Source organism: Ochotona princeps, chromosome 2, assembly GCF_030435755.1.
Source record: "Ochotona princeps isolate mOchPri1 chromosome 2, mOchPri1.hap1, whole genome shotgun sequence".
NCBI classification, from domain to species: domain Eukaryota; kingdom Metazoa; phylum Chordata; class Mammalia; order Lagomorpha; family Ochotonidae; genus Ochotona; species Ochotona princeps.
Window position 1 is genome coordinate 25,169,566 of NC_080833.1, and position 14,502 is coordinate 25,184,067.

A 14,502-nucleotide genomic window follows, 5' to 3' on the forward strand; every position below is an offset into this window, starting at 1 on the left:
AGAAATTACCCATACACATTGATGTTATATCCAAGAACTTTGGTAATTTATCCAGATTCAAATAATCTGTAGGTCTCTTTGAATATTTTTCATAGATACTCATAATAATGGGTAGTGCTCAATTTTCTGGCTCTTTTGGAATTATTGTGACTTTTAAACTTTTTGTTTTATGCTGCTCCCCTGGGTGGGATTAGAGTATAACAACAAATCAAGTAATGGCAACAACCATCCTTGACTTGGTTCTCATTTTCAAGAGAATTTTAAGTTCTTCACTGTGTTGTTTGCTATAACAGATATCCTATGTCATTTTAAGGAAGTTTGATTCCAGTCTTGGCTTATACTGTATTTTAAGTAAAAATCATCCATCGATGTTGAGTTTTATGACTGCTTCTCTGTATTTCCTAAGATAATGCTGCTCCATATCCCCTTCAATCTGCTGAGATAACTCACACTGCTTGATGTAATACTTTGTTGAATAATATTTTAGACTTTTATATGAATGTTTATGAATGATATTGGACTGTGATTATCTTTTTTTTAAAGATTTATTTATTTTTATTACAGTCAGATATACAGAGAGAAGGAGAGACAGAGAGGAAGATCTTCCGTCGATGATTCACTCCCAAAGAGAGCCGCAATGGGCCAATGCTGTGCCGATCCGAAGCCAGGAACCAGGAACCTCTTCCAGGTCTCCCACGCGGGTGCAGTGTCCCAAAGCATTGGGCCGTCCTCGACTGCTTTCCCAGGCCACAAGCAGGGAGCTGGATGGGAAGTGGAGCTGCCAGGATTAGAAGCTGCGCCCATATGGGATCCTGGGGCTTTCAAGGCGAGGACTTTTAGCCGCTAGGCCACAGAGCCGGGCCCTCACAATGCATTTTTTGAAGTATCTTTGTAGACAACATTTTACAATATGTTTTGTAGTCCAAATATGTATTATTTGTTCCCCCCCCCTTTTTTTTTTCAAATTTTGTATAAATATAAAGAGAACAAATTACATGTATTTTGTAGATGCAATTCTAAGAAGACAGCCAGAAAATTTCTTTGTAATTTTACCAGATACAGCAGTAATTTTGGACTCTTTGAAATATTGTGACTTTCTTAATTCTCTCTATTGTGCATACTTCTAATTTTGAAAACTTTGTTTTTATTCTCATTTTCTTCTTTGTACGGTAATTGGTTTATTCATTGTTTCCGGTTTCTAATTAATGTTGGAATAGACTTAGTTTATGCTTCCCTAATCTTTATAAGGATAAGCATTTCAGAGTATAAATTTTCCCATAAGTATCTTTATAGCTACATTTCACAGTATCATATATACTCATAATATTTTCAATATTGTTTAGTTTTCAGCATCATCTAATTTCCATTACAGTCTCCTTTTTGACATATGAATGATTTAGAAGTGTCATGTCTTTCTTTTATATTTTAACATTTATTAATATAGGGCCTGGCATGATGTCTTAGTTGCCTAATCCTCCCCCTGCAAGTGCTGGGATCCCATATGGACGCCAGTTCACATCCTGGCTGCTCCACTTTCCATCCAGTTCTATGCTTATGGCCTGGGAAAGCAGCAGAGGATGGCCGAAGACCTTGGGACCCTGTGCCCATGTGAGAGACCCAGAAGAAGCTCCTTGTTCCTGGCTGCTAGGTTTGGATTAGCTTAGCTTTGGTCTTCGCAGCCATTTGGGCGGCAAACCAGCAGATGGAAGATCTTTGTCTCTCCTTTGCTCTGTAAATCTGCTCTTACCATAAAAATAAATCTTTAAGAAATTAGTAATATATAGAGTACATATCTCATAAATCGCACAGATATACTTCCAAGAATAGATTGGTACTTTCCTCCTCCCCTCACTCCTGTTTTCTTTCCTTTTTATAATTTTTTTCTCATAACAACTTCTTGATGCACCTTATAACCAAGTCTCAATGCCCCTCTAAACAAAGCGCTGTGCAGGTGAAAGGTAGACCCCTGTTCCATAGGAGTGTGGAAAAAGGCTGAAGATAATCAAATCACAAGGCATCAGTGTAGCTTGCTGTACATTAGCTTGAAATAGATCCAATTTTTTGCATTCTACATATTATTTCCAAATGGATATTTTTCAAGTTCATCTTTTGTGGGGTTTGTTTTGGTATTTTGTTGTTATTATTATTTTCTGTCATACAGTTTTGTAGGTATTGGGATTCCCCACTCTAGCTTTCTTCTTCCCCACACCCACATTTTTCCTACAATTTCACCCCCACCCATATTATTACAATAACATAGTTCTTCAGCAGTTGTTTAACTGTGTAACTGTATAATGACATTGTAGATATTGGCAGTGGTGGAAAATATAGTATCATAGTGTCAAGGTGTATTTAACAGTTCGATTGGGAGTCCTCCTTTTACGCAGGAGTAGAGATGCACACTGCAATGTGTCATTTGTTTTTCTTTAGCTTAGCTGTATCATGGTTCTTAAATGCAGTTTGTTTAAGACAAATGATCTGAAATTTGCTTAATGTTCCTTCTTTATATGGGGGAAAAGTTGCTCTTTGACTATGTCACACAATACAATTTGGTCAAGATTTTAAATTTTGAATGTGCGAATTTTATATCCATGCTGGCTTTTTTTCTTACATATTTATCGTTATACCATGAGAATGTCTTAAAAATCTCCCCTCATGAAAGTTAAGTTACCAGTTTCTCCTTGGGGTTCTATCTGCTCTTATTTTATTTGTTTCAAAGAAACAGCATTGTGTTCACGCAAGTTCTGAATTATTAAATCTCCCCAGTGAGTTGAACTCCAACCAGTAAGTACTGACTCTTATCTCTAGTAATGCTTTTAACTTAGAAGTCTATTCGATCAGATAATGATAACAGAGATGTGTCAGCTTCCTTTTTGTTCAGTATCTAACTAACACATCATTTTTCATTATTGTGCTTTAATCGTCCTGTTCACCAAGGAAAGGGGAGATTATTCGAGATACATGCTGCCGATTTTGTATGTCTGTGTGTATGTTTTTAAACGGAGTGCAAACAAGCATTAAGTCAGGACTGAACACAGCCACCAGGCCCTCTGCATTTCCCGGGGTGCCTCTAGAATGCCTTCCACACCACACCCTGGGCTGCTTCTGAGCCTCCTGTTTGGGCCCTAATTCTGCAAACACACACTTGCTGCATTGCCAACAGACCCTGGACTGTGTTTACAACTCTTTGGAAAACCCTTCAAGTTCTATTACTTCTAGTTATTAAATATCTACTCTCTTCCCCCCCCCTTTTTTTCTGATCTTACATTAAGGGGATATTTTTATACAGGGTTATTTGTTGAGGACTTACTTGCGTGGATTTAAAAAAAAAGTTGCAGCAACCTAGTTATCGCTTCATCGATTGTGTAACAGTGATTGTTCAAGTGAAAGTGGAGAGAGAATGCTGCTGCCACTGACAACTGTGAGACTGAGATTTTATAAAACAAATCCAAGTGCTTTGTTTTTCCTCTAAAAAAAAGAAGCAAATTGTTGTTATTCTGACTACCTTTTTATTTTAACAGGAGAGTTTAGTCATTCTGTATTGATTGGATTTTATTTTACCACTTTGCTTCGTGCTTTCTATTGGTCTTGCCATTTGTTTTTATTAAAGTTTTTCATGACATTACACTCTTTTCTTCTTCTTCTTCTTCTTTTTTTTTTTTTAACCTTTTTATATGAAGGGCAGAGTTGTAGAGAAAAGGAGAGACAGAGACAGAGAAATTTTGCATCTACTGATTCACTTCCCAAACAACCAAAAAATTCATAGCCGGAAGCCTGGAGCTTCTTGCAAGTCTCTTACATGGGTGCAGTGACCCCGGCATGCGAACCATCCTCTTCTGATTTCCAGGCCATAAGCTGGATGGGAAGAAGAGCATCCAGTACGTGAACCAGCACGCATGTGAGATCCCGACTCCACAGCTGGAAACAGCCTGCCACGTCAGGGAGCCAGCTCCATGCTTTGTTCTCCTTTGAGCTGATTTTCTCTCTGTGCTACACATGATCTTAGCCAAAAGGCCGGAAGTGATTGATTTCCTCTCTGTGATCATTCATACCCCTAAATCATTTGACTATTACACATCCAATTTTGGTTCTTTAAGTGTTAGCTTAGACACTTAAAATTTATTATCATCTATTTACAAGACAGTGGGACAATGAACACACACACACACACACACACACACACACACACAGAGATTCCATCTGCTGGTTTACTCTTCAAATGCTCACAGTAGCCCTCAATAGTGGCTGAAGCCAAGGGTCAGGAGCTCAGTTCAGGTTCCCATGCGGGTTGCTGAGATCAAACTACTTTGAGTCATCGCCCCTGCCTCCCAGGATCTGTGTTGGCAAGTAGCTGCAATCAGGGCCAACGTCAGTTGTGGGCACAAGTTCCTCCAATATAGGATTTGGGCATCTTCAATGATGTCTTAACTGCTAGGCTAAATGCCCATTCCAATCATGTATATTTACCAGAATAAAATTCATACACTTTTCTCCCAAGCAATTCAAGGAATTCAGGACTTCACCTCTAATTACACTCTTCTTGAATAAGTCTACTTGTCATTCAATATTTTTTTAATATCCAGGATTAGATGTGATTATTGTTATTTGCACAGCCAATACACATTTGATTGTATCCACGGGTAAACAATTTCCTTTATCAGGTATGGAAAATACCGAGCTACCATTGCTCAACATTCCCAGCCTATCTGTTGCTTACATGGCATCTGAGTCCCATTTTGACTCCCCAAGTATCTGGGAAAAAGCGAAAGTGCAGAGTGGAGCTAATGCTTATTATAAAATAATCTCTGACTACCGACAGGTCATGAGAAAAAGGAACAGGAGATATCACTCAACATCAGGCATGCTCAACCCTAGAAGGGAAGATGAAGCAACAATCCACATGCTGATGGTTGACGGGGAACTGAGTGTTCTGTGGTTGAGAGGTGGCGGCTCCTATGAACTGGGGCCTGGGTTCTGGTCTCTAGATGTGCATAGCCACCTTCTAGTGTGGCCATGCACCTCTATCTAGATGGGTTCACCACTGATCATGCTATCAGCCCCATGTGCACCTGTCATTTTCAATTCCATTTTTGGTAAATGCAAACTATGTTTGAGAAACTGCCTATTCTCCCTGTCCAAAGAACTGTTCCAATGTGAGAGGAAGAGGAGGTGAATAGCCCACATGGATAGCGGAAAAGGGAATATTACTGTTCCTTTTCTTCAGAAAGACTTTGCTATTGCCCAAAACATCATGCATTAAAACACGGCTTCCTATTGGGTTAAGCTCTACTTAAGGCTGGGAATGTGTTTTCTTATTCAGGACTGGTTTATGTTTTTGTTTCTTACTTCATCTTGGTTCATGAATTTGGTTAAGAGATGCCCCATTTTCCTTATACAGGAAGTAAGAAAGTTCACGTGTACACCAGGACTCTTGGTTGCAAAGCTGAACGCCACCTGGGCTACCTTCAGTTGGGTGGCCCAGTGACTATTCAAGCCTGACAACAGATGCAGCTGAGTCTCACGTGGGTAGACAGTGACAAGTCAGGGGCCCAGGCTCTGCTTTCTCTCTGCTGCTGTCTTAGATCCATGCTGCTGTAACAGAATGCCTGAGACCGGATATTTGGTAAGGAATAGAAATTGACTTAGGAGTTTTGGAGCCGGAAAGTTGAGAACTGAATGACCTGCATCTAGCAAGTGTCTTCCTGCTACCTGCTCTCATGGTGGAAGGACAGAACGGTAAGAGGGAGAGAGCATAAGAGCAAGCGAGACGGAAGTCACTTGGTAACAAGCCTGCTACTGGCATAACTAGCCCACTCCCAGGGGAGCAAGCACAACCTGGCCAGGAGGGCAGCGCCCTCACGACATGGTCGCCTTTCACTGGGCTTTGCCTCTCAACACTGGCGTTGTACTGTATGTTTCCTACACATGCCTCTTTGGAAATAGATTCAATCCAAAGTACCCGTTTCATAGTCTCGTCTCTTGTTGATGATCCCTTGGTTTGTAGCGGTCTGATCTGACCACCAGCCTGCCTCTAACCCATGACCTTTTACTCAGAGCTGACCATTAGTTCTCAGTTTCCCATGGCCCCAGGTTGAGCATTCTCTTGGAGTCTGAAGATCTGGTACCATGTCTGTGAACATGGTGTCAAGTTGAGGACTCTGCATGAGATATTGCTTCCAAGTTTTTCCTGTCCTCTGCTTTGGGAGTTGATGAAGGTAAAAATCGAGTCCTGTGCTCCTGAGGGGACAATGCCATCTCTCTCATGGAGGACAGAGCTGCTGTCGTCTCCTGGAGTTCAGGTACTGGCTCGATTCAGCTCTTTCTCACCTCACCTGGTAGTTTGGGTTCCCAAATGTGGACTTGGGAAGAAGACTGAGCTGATGCTGCGCACGCTCGTCATGATTATGTCTGAAAGAATTGAATTTGGAAGGCATGGTTCCCAGAGGGGAAAGAAAATTTATGATTCTTTGAAACGTGATAGGACTGCCAAAAATGCATGAAATCAGATACAGAAGTTGTAAAACTTCAGTTGTGGCTCCACTTACGCTGGGAGAGGGTAAACACTGAAAATCTTTCATCAGGATGGAAAATGGAAAATAAACACAGCTTTTTCAGGAAGGTGGCCCAGGGATTCTTCATCATCAGACTCCCCCTCCACATCTTACTTCTTCCTTTCTTAGTTCCTGAGGTTCAAGTGCTAGGGAGGGAGTTTTCAAACTAGAAGACAGATGTGAAAGCAAGAGGGTCAGCTTGGAATCAGACTCTCACCCTACAATAGTCCCTGAAGAAGGAGTGTGTCTCCCCAGGCCACTGAATTTGGACTTCACCATGTCGCTTGCTTTGGCCAAAGGAAGATAAGTGGACTGACAGGTCCTATGCCTGAACCAAATGTTTTCAATGCAAGATTCGTGTCTACCTCCTATTCTTTACCTCTTCTCTCAGAATAAGCATACCCCATTTGTGGGTGCCTCTTGCCAAGTCGGTCCCCAGACACAGAAACCCCATAGAAAAGACAGACATGTTACATGTGTGCACAAAGTACATGTATGCTGTTTTCAGAGTTGGGATTTGGGAGTGTCAGTGCTGACTAATCCATCTGGCTTGGTCGTTCCTGGGTCGGTTGACTTGCCTTCAAAACAAAGTTGATTCATTGATTTAACTGCAGCAGTCACTGCTGCCTACCATGTGGTAGGTCCTGTCTAGATATACGTAACCCAAGGAGGAAAAGACCGTTGTGCTGGAGGGGAGCTCTCAGCACAGGGTGGGAGGATATTGTGAGTCAAGCATGGGGCTAGCAGACAGCACGAGTGTTGGGGAGCAGAACCCTGGTTCAGCCGGTGAGATCAGGGAAGACTGCCTGGAGGTCTTGGACATCACTGTTTCCAGGCTAAATCTTCAGGGATAAATAAGCTGAAAGCGGAGCGAACAGTTTTTCTTATAGAGAAAATTGCATGGGTTGAAGTTCACACAAGATTCACACGAAAGGCTTTGTGGGACAACGTTGACACCAGATGGCCTCTGAGTTCCGGATGCCTCTCACCTCCACTGTACCCATGCAGCACCTTGTGGAGCATTTGTGACTGGTTGTGTCTAGGTCTCTGCCTAGACTCCCCAGTAGCTGCCATGAAGAGCTTTGCAAATAAGGCTGACCTAGAAGCAAATCAGCAGCTTTTAGGGCTGGACAGTTTTGGAGGGGCCTCATGACTAGCATTAGGCAGCAAGGCCAGGAGGTGGAGATTCCACAGCCCTGACTGCTGCATTCTCACCCCAAGTGACAATGACTGATGCTCAGTGAATAATGGATTTGTGTGCCCACCTTTCTCAGACCCAATGCAGAATTCCCTCATCTGAACAGAGCAGATAGCCCGTGTTAAGTCCAGAGACGGTCTGTGGTGAGTGTCAGTTCCTACAAACATACATGTACACAGAAGCAAGAAGTCAAAAATATCAACTTCAGGGCCTAAGAGTTTGGGAGCAGGTGCACAGTTCCCCTTGTACAGGGTCGGTTACATTTACGAGATGGGCTGGAAAATGCGCAGTCACAGATTATGAAAGTGCCACAGGATTAGCATGTATAACTCATTAGCAGGATAGATCTCGTGTTATGATAATAATGATAACCAGTTCCTTCTTTTCTCTTATGAACTGGGGATTGGGTCGAGTAACCTGAGTGAATGGGGAGACGGAGAAGGGGAAGAACACTGGATCCTCCTTCCGGGTCTTGCGGCCTGGGGGATTGTCCATTGATTTCCATAGCAAGCACTTCCTTGAGCACAGAGTTCATGGCAGGTGCTCCTTACATGCAACAGCATGTGAAACAGACAGACTACAGCTGGGAGACTGTGTTGTTGCAAAACATAAGAGACAATGTGGCAGGGAGAGGAGGATGAGGGAGAAGGGAGGGGGAGAATTCGTATACCTCCTACGAAACTGTAAAACAGAAAAACTAGAATTAAATAAAAATAAATTAAAAGAAAGGTTTGGTGTCCTGGTGCAGGTTAGATTCTGTGAGGGAAGGGAGAGTAGGCAGCAATCAACATGCTGACACCCAAAAAGTCCCTTTAGAATTGACCATGGCTCTAAAGAACACAGATAGGCTGGGTTTTGGCTATGGTGGTCTATTGGAGAGAATCAATTTGAGCTGAGACCTGAGCTGTGAGAATACAACCATGCAGACTCTGAGGGAAGAGTGAGTGCAAAGGCTTGCAGGTAGCAGAGGCCTGGTTATACTCAGAGAGCAGAGAGGACCCCAGGATGGAAGGAGTCCCAGAAACGAGGACAGTGCTGGAGGATGGGGACTGGGTGGAGGATGCAGGAGCAGATTACCCCTGGCCTTGTCACAGAAGCTCTTTGGACAGCAAGGTTAAAACCTGAGTTCACCCATCTTCTTGTTTTCAGAGCTATTATTTCAGCAAAGCATAGAGTATAGACTCCGCAACAGAAAGCACACTTAGGTGATTGGGTGGAGGTGAACGCAGGAGCCAAGGGCTGGGATCTGCTTTCCCAGTGGGATTGAATGGAGTTTGGAATGGACTGGGTGTGTGGGGTCAGGGAGAGCAAGGACCGATCTCTGAGACTCAGGCTGAGCAAATGGGTAACTGAATGTTTCTCATGAAAAAAGCCAGGGGGAGAAAGGAAAGGAAGCCCCTGCAGAGTGGATGCTCAAGTAAGAGTTGCTCTCTGCCTGTTCCTGGAGCTGGGGGTAGATGCTCTGTGATCAGTGGGGCACAAATAGGGAAAGCCATGGGTACAGTGTTTTTTGCAGTGTTTGCTTGGAAGAGTCGCCATCTTCTCATGCCTTTGGAACCCACTTCCCAAGGGGCAGAAGAGTTATGGGGAGAGTCAGCACGCTGGAGTCAGACCTTCCTTCCTCCCTTTCTCTCCTCATTATCTGGCTGGTCCTTGAGTCAGGAGGGACTTCTAGATGCCAGAGTGAGAGGACACACCACTGGCCAGAGACTAATGCTGTGGCTTCCCCGAGCTCAATCACTTCACTGCTGTTATCAGCTGTGTGCCTGTAAGAAGAGCAATGGGTGAGTTGCAGGCAGCAAGATACATGTGGACACGTCTTTATCAGGTTGAAGAATCTACTGGCCCAACCCAGGGCCAGCAGCCTGCAGCTCGAGGACGGGCCAGAGCCACCTGCTGTCTGCTCTGCTAGCAAGGTTCTCTTGAACACAGCCATGCCCATGAGTTTCCATATCATCTATGGTTGCTTTTAAAGTAACAAGAGGGTTGAGCCATTTCACTCTCCCATGTGAAAGGTATTATAGCCTTGCATAGAAACAGTTTGCCAATTTCTGGCCCAAGGAGTTAGACCCGCATTTGCCTGTGGGACTCAGTAGTCACTTCTATGCATTGTCACTTTGACATCCCTATCCTGGAGCCAGCTCTCTGGGCAAAGCCACTGGTGCTTCCAGCAGACCCTAGGCTTTAGGCACAAGCACAAGAAAATAATGCCTAAGTATATTTCCTAGGGTTAGCCCCAAGAAAAAAAATCACTGTGAAACTGGAAGATAGCAGTGCCCATCACTCCCTGCCCCCGAGCAAGAGTGACAAATCTCAGCTTGGTTCCTCCCTGGTTTTACTTCTGCTGCTGTTTTCAACTGCCCATTGACCATCTCATGTCCATGCTTTCCTTAAAAGATATTGGTTAATCTTATGAGAAAACACATATTCCTTTAAAGTAGAACTTTCTGGCTGGGCCAAGTTTGAGTTCACTAGACAGCCTGTTCACACCTAGGTTCAGGGGCTGTCTTGGAAACCATTGGCCAGATTGGTGCAGGTAGATCATGTGATGCCATTTGTGGCAGGGCGCCACACGGAGGCAGGAATGGGAATGGCAGTGTTGTGAGTGGATCTCCCTCAAGACAAGTTCCCTTTGTGGTAGCTGAAACCTTTCTCAGTGCTTCCTGTATTCAGAGATTAGGGTCATCCATGCCAGGCTAGCACCTTCCCCACCCAAACTCTGACTCCTGCCGTCAGCCAGACGTCTGCTCGCTGGTGCCCATGTTTCTTACGAAGCCCTGAGTGGAGGTGGCTGCCCAGCGATGCATCTTCCCTTCACTGTGTAAGACTGCATCTGCTCCCTCTCTTAGTCTTTCTCCATGGGGCACTGCTCTGCACGGCTTTGCTACCTGACTTGGCTTCTCCCCCAAGTTCACAAGCTATTCTGAGAGCTCCATCCTCCCCACTCCTCAAATCTTCAGCGAAGCATGAAAAATTCAGTCATTTGGCTCATTCAGTCTGTGCAGATGTCTGACGTGGGGCGAGAGATGCGCGTTGCTGACGGATGGCACTTTTACCTTCCACTCACGTGGTTGACATTGTGCAGATGCAGGCATTTGGAAAGAAAGATAGATCTGTTTTATTAATGAAAAAGTGATGAAATAACACTGGAGAAACGTTTGACAGGTCCCTCATGAGCCCCTGTTCTAATAGAAGAGCCACTTCCGCTTTTGCATATTTCCTGCCTGATTTTGCTCATCTTAGGCACTGTCTTATTCCATTTTCTGTTGCTCTAAATGAATTCCTGAGACTGGGTCATTTATGAGGAAAATGAATTTATTTTGACTCATTGTTGGAGGGGCTTGGAGTCCGGGAGCATTGTGCTGCTGTGTGCTCAGGCTCAGACTGGGACCTCCGTGGAGTTACAACATGCAGAAAGCAGAAGGTCAAGTGGGTGCATGTAGGAAAGAAACAAGCTTGCTTCATTGCAACCTGCTTGCAGAGTAAGTCCTCCAGCCCCAGAGGAACTGCACGGATTCCCCTGAACAACCCAGTCAGCTCTTTTCTAAAAATCATTTCATTTATTTTTTATTTTGAGAGATGGAGAGAGAGAACACAAAACAGAAAAAGAGCTCTTTCATCCCTAGTACCTGCAATGGTCCCCAGCTGGGGCTTCAGCCAGAAGCTTGGAATTCAATCCAAGTCTCACACAAAGTGGTACCCTGCTTCCTGGATTGAGTGCTAGCACAAAGCTGACACCAGAAGCAAAGCCAGAGCTTGAACCCAGGCATTCCCAAATAGGATACAGGGGACCCAACCAACAGCCTAACTAAGGCTCCAAACACCTTTCCCCTTAGTCATCTTTTCAAGACCCCTGCCACTTCTTAACCTGGTTACATCAGGGACCAAACTGTATCATGGGTTTAGGAAAGGTCAAAGCACATCTAAGCTGTAACAGGCATGTGCGGATCTGCTTGTAAACACAGTCTCCACTGTCGGGTGATCGGCCGGCAGCTACTGTTTCAGCAGCATACCTGTCCTCTGTTCCCATGTTGTCTTTAAGCCTCCTGACTTCGACGGCATTCTTGTGCTCTGTGGCAGGGATAGACCACTTCCTTGTGTAGGACTAGGAGCACTATGTATGGTGTGAGTTGGCTTTGTTCAAAGCCTATAAGCTCTCTGGACTCGGGCAAGTGAGTAATTGAATCTCCCTGAGCTGTAGTTTCTGCATCTATCGAATGAAATCGATGGCAACCACTCATGGTGATGCTGTCAGGATTAAAACAAGATGAAGCTCCCTGGGGCTCAGTCCGGACAGGCGCTGACATCATGGCATTTCTTGTTTGTGCAATGTGTGTGTCATGGGTTAGTGGCATGTGTGTGTGTGTGTGATTCTGCTCATAGTTGCTTCAGATCTTAGGCTGACAAAGTAACCATATGTCACCTTCTGTTTACAGCCTGGTAAAATTACATGGTCCTACCCAGTAACAAGAGAGACCAAAGCACAGTTTTACAAGAGGTAAAGGATGACTTCCACAGCATAGATGGATGGAACTATACACTATTTCCACTATTTCTCCCAACACCATACAGTGTCCCCGGGGGCCCAGGGCCTTTGTGGATATGATGGTCAGAGAGTGCTCAATTCCTTTATATAAAGCAGGGTGTGATTTCCACATGGACCATCTCTGGTTTCTCTGAAACACCTGATGTGATGGAAGTAGCTGTAAGGCTTTATTGCTTCGGGGATGACGACCAGCAGAAAAGCCTCAGCATGCACACTACGGAGGCAGTTTTGTCTCTCTCGGATGGATTGATTTTGCAGATGTGGAATCCCCAGACATAGTGGGTTTGTGCGGCTAGGACCAGAACCAGTGACCCAATGGGATGCCAGCATGACAGTTGTCGGCTTAAACCACTATGCCACAATACATGTCTCCCATGTAAAACTCTCAGCACCATGTCCCAGGAACACAGGGGACACACAGCATGAGACAGAGACTGTCAGTACAACTGCTGTTTCATTTTTTTTTCTGTTCCTGTGTTTTGTCTTGCTGGCTATTGTAAACATTGCTTTGATGCACTTGTGTGGAAGACTTTGCTTCCTCCGTTTCCTTTGGATTAGTCTTCAAGAGTAGAAATAAGGACTTATACGCTGGGGTCAAACAGAGAAGGACTCACATCCTTATTTATTGGTGAAAAGAACTTCACTGGATGAGGAGCCAATGGCAGAGGGTACACCCGTGATGAAAACATCTGATTCTTACAGGCAGTCACCAGGGGTAGCGAATATTTACAGTTTCTCTTGGTGTGTCACATCCTTGGCAATTACAATTGACTATCTTCTGTGTGATGCTAGCTTGGACAGACTATTCTCTGTGTCTGATGAGGCTGTGACCTTGGCCTTGCTGCATTTCTGTCAATGAGCAACATTTTCATTCTCGACAGCAGAGGTGAAGTCCAACAGCTATTTTGCTTGCAAAAGTAACAGTGTGGACATTTCCCTGACTTCTAAAGATTTATTTATTTATCTGAAGCATAAATTTACAGAGAGAGGGAGAGACAGAGAGAAAGAGGAAGAGACCTTCCATCCTTCATGGCTATGACAGCCAAGAGTAGGCCACGTCAAAGTCAGGAAGCTGCAGCTCTGTCCAAGGGGCAGGAGCCCAAGCACTTGGACCAGCTTCTGCTGCTTTCCTAGGCACATGAGCAGGGAGCCGAATCAGAGCTGTCAGTGTGACAGGCAGTGGACTAACCCACTGTGTCACATTGCCAACCCTGGTGCTATTTTAGATGGTGTGTGATTTCATGGTTTTTTTTTGTGTGTGTGTGGTTTGCTCTCCTATTGCATGGCTCCCAGCTTTCTACAGCCACTAAATGCTATGGTTCCTTCATTTTTCTTCTCGGACAAAAGGAATAAATGTTTTATTTAGGCATCTAATAAGTGCAATGTAAGTCTTCGGTCTCTTCTCTTGCATTGAGGCTTTCGCTGAAGCACAGTCATATTGGGAAAGAGGATGTTTATGGATCTATTTATGAAATATTTAAATTTGTGGTCTGCAACCGTCTGTAAGCATCAGAATCCCCCAGTGGGACTTAAACGTACAGAAGCTGGACCCTCGTCCCAAGAGACCCTGATTTAATTGGGCTGGACTGGGGCCTGGCCAGAGGGAGCTTTAAGCACTCCCTGGATGATTCTTATATTCAGCAAAGTTTAAAACTGTTGAGAATCCGGCAGTGCTGCCGAGTCCCCAGGAGGACTTGTTAACACCCCCTCCCCGCCTTGCTGCAGGAGCCACCCCCGGAGTTTCTGATTTAATGCTCAGCAGATGTTGGGTGGGGCCTAGGAGTTTGCATTTCCAGCACGTTCCCTCTTGCCGGTGCTCCTGCCACTGCTGCCGGTCCAGAGCTCCTACATTGAAGGATGAGCCTCTGGGCCTCCACCCTCCTGGAGTGGTATGCCAAGTGGGAAAGAGGAGCAGGCTTTTGGGGGCACAGGTGATTAGTCCTGCCTTCTGCTCAGCCCTGCCACTGGCCTGGGCACCGTGACAGTACCCCTTGAGATGTTCTCTTCTCGGCAGAGCCAACTCTGGACAGCCTGGACTGTGGCTTAGTTTGCTTTTTGTCCTTCTAGGAGCTTGCAGCTGGCTGACATGCTCAGCCTGATCTCGGCTCAGTGAGTCTGTGCTCCAGCCCTCCCATGAGCGAGCTGGAGACATTAGTCTCTCTCCTTCCATTACCTCCATTAGCACTGTTATTTGTGGCCATTCCTCT